Source organism: Gorilla gorilla, chromosome 17, assembly GCF_029281585.2.
Source record: "Gorilla gorilla gorilla isolate KB3781 chromosome 17, NHGRI_mGorGor1-v2.1_pri, whole genome shotgun sequence".
NCBI classification, from domain to species: Eukaryota; Metazoa; Chordata; class Mammalia; order Primates; family Hominidae; genus Gorilla; species Gorilla gorilla.
In genome coordinates this window covers 61,486,857-61,490,212 of record NC_073241.2, presented here as the reverse complement: position 1 = coordinate 61,490,212, position 3,356 = coordinate 61,486,857, and positions in this window count along the sequence as shown.

The window sequence follows — 3,356 nt, the reverse complement described above, 5'->3', positions numbered from 1 at the left end:
CTCCCACCCTTTTATCCAGCACCATGTCCAACTTTGATCTACTGAAAAATCCCAAAAAACACCCTGAAAAATCTGACTCTCTTTATTGTGTAAATCTCTCTCTAACCTTGGCTGTTCCCCATCTTTCCATTGTATCTTTTCAACAAAGGTTCAAACACCAAGTATAGCTTGAGCCAAGACTTCGGGGTGCTTTCATCTGTTTAAGAACTTGAAATGGGCAAATCTTTATCCACTACTAACTCTGTCCCTCTTGATGCCAACCACTCAGGGGGACACAAAAATACATGTGATACAATATCTGCCCTTTTGCCTAGTTGTGGGATGAGACAAATATATTTATTGAACATACATTTATTAAATTCTTACTCCATGTCAGATACCGCCAGCCATGGACAAAACAAAAAATGAGAGACACAAAGCTTGTCCTTAAGGGACTTATAGTAGAGAGCAAAGGAATAGACGTGGAAAGGAATTAGTGCCTCAAAGTGATCTAGGTGCTATGATCAAACATAAGCAAAATGTTGAGAGGGCACTAACAGAAAGTACCAGAAAGGGGATATTATTCAGAAGAGGAAGATATTATACAGGTGGGAAAGGAGGAGAAGTTTCCAAGAGTAGGATTTTAGCTTTCAACACCTCCTCTTGAATGCTCATTTCAAGAACTTGTTAGAAACTATTTGTAAAGAGGCTATAGTTACCAAAACAGTATGGTATTGGCCGGCACAGTGACTCACACCTGTAATCCCAGCACTTTGGGAGGTTGAGGAGTTCAAGACCAGCTTGGCCAACATGGAGAAACCCTATCTCTACTAAAAATACAAAAATTAGCCGGCCATGGTGGCGGGTGCCTGTAATCCCAGCTACTCAGGAGGCTAAGGCAGGAAAATGGCTTGAACCCGGGAGGCAGAGGTTTGCAGTGAGCCAAGATCATGCACTGCACTCCAGCCTGGGTGACAGAGCGAGACTCTGTCTCAAAACAAAAAACAAAACAAAACAAAACAAAACAGCATGGTATTGGTATAAAACAGAGCGAGACTCTGTCTTAAAACAAAACAAAACAGAACAAAAAACAAGAAACAAAACAAAAAAACCCAACATGGTATTGGTATAAAAATAGGCACGTAGATCAATGGAACAGAATAGAGAACCCATAAATAAAGTCAAATACTTACAACCAACTGATCTTCAACAAAGCATACGAAAACAAAATTTGGGGAAAGGACACCCTATTTGATAAATGGTGCTGGGAAAACTGGCAAGCCACGTGTAGAATAATGAAACTGAATCCTCATCTCTCACCTTACACAAAAATCAACTCAACATGGATCAGAGACTTAAATCTAAGACCTGAAACCATAAAAATTCTAGAAGATAACATCAGAAAAACTCTTCTGGACGTTGGCTTAGGCAAAGAATTCCTGACTGAGACCCCAAAAGCAAATGCAACAAAAACAAAAATAAATAAATGGGACCTAATTAAATAAAAAGCTTCTGCATAGCAAGAGTGATAGTCAGCAGAGTAAACAGACAACCCACAGAGTGGGAAACAATATTTGCAAACTGTGCATCCCACAAAGGACCAGTATCCAGATTCTACAAGGAACTCAAACAAATCAACAGGAAAAAACAATCCCATCCAAAAGGGGGCAAAGGACATGAAGAGACATTTCTCAAGAGATGATATACAAGCAGCCAACAAACATATGAAAAAAAAAATACTCAGCATCATTAATCATCAGGGAAATCCAAATTAAAACCACAATGAGATACCACCTTACTCCTGCAAGAATGGCCATAATTTAAAATTCAAAAAATAATAGTTGTTGGTGTGTCTGTGGTGATAAGGGAACACTTTTACACTGTTGGTGGGAATGTAAACTAGTACAACCACTATGGGAAACAGCATGATTCCTCAAAGAACTAAAAGTAGAACTACCATTTGATCCAGCAATTCCACTACTGGGTATCCACCCACAGGAAAATAAGTCATTACATGAAAAAGACACATGCACATGCATGTTTGTAGCAGCACAATTCACAACTGATGAGTGGATAAAGAGAATGTGGTGTATATACACCATGGATACTAGTCAGCCATAAAAAGGAATGAAATAATATCTTTTGTAGCAACTTGGATGGAGCTGGAGACCATTATTCTAGTGAAGTAACTCAGGAATGGAAAACCAAGTATCATATATTCTCAATTATAAGTGGGAGCTAAGCTATGAGGACGAAAAGGCCTAAAGGTAATATAATAGATTTTGGGGACTTGGTGTGGGGAGAGTGGGAGGGGGTGAGGGATAAAAGACTACATATTGAGTACAGTGTACACTGCTCATGTGACGGTTGCACTAAAATCTCAGAAATCACCACTAAATAACTTCTCCATGGAACCAAAAACCACCTGTGTCCCAAAGACTATTGAAATAAATAATAATAATAAAATAAAGCATTGTTGGAATAAAAGTAAAAAAAAAAAATTGAAAAGAATGTCTGTTTTCATCTTATTCCTCAGTATCTCCCACACTCATGCTGTAATTTATTTGGATTTTCCCTTAATTATCACCTTCAGGAGGTTTGATTGGACTTCCCAAAATACAGTAACTACCCAGGCACTCTCTCTTATGTACATGTATGTAATCCTTTTTCTAACACTTTCAAAATCTACTGTTTTGTTCTCTCTTGTCTCTCCAGTGCTTAGAATGGTACCTGTCACGTAGAAGGTGCTCAATGATGTTTTTGAATAGATGAATGGTAAATTTGCAGGATTTTCTCAAATCAGCTTTGTAGACAGGCCATTTTCCCTTTCTCAAACCTCTGTATTCCACACACTTTTCCTCCACCCTCATCAGCTTTGAATCAATAACCAGTATTGTTCCACAGAGAAATAAGTTTTACAGCTGAGAATGCTGATCACACCCTATTGCCCTTTCAAGGTGCTCGGGTGCCTTAGACAAAGGTCATAGTCAGAGCCAAAGCCTATGGCAACTAGGCAACTAGCTAAGTCTGCACAAATATCAAATTATAATATCAATTTTAAACAAAATGTAACCTATATAAGAAAATGAATTCTGGATTATACAAAACTGTTGTATTTTTGCTGTAAGTTTATTGTCTTTTAGTTCAGATTTCATGAGGATTTAGAATTTGGAGTGATGTGTTTTGCTTATTTCCCAATATTTTATGTCAAACAGAAGGACTGCCATTCTGAAAAGAGGGAAAATGGCACAATTATATTTGAAAATAAATATTATTTAGTCCTAACTAGCTGATAATTATAATAATACAAATGAGATATTATCTCTGCCATAAAGCTTCTTCTTAAAAAATAAAATATGCGGCCGGGCATGGTGGCT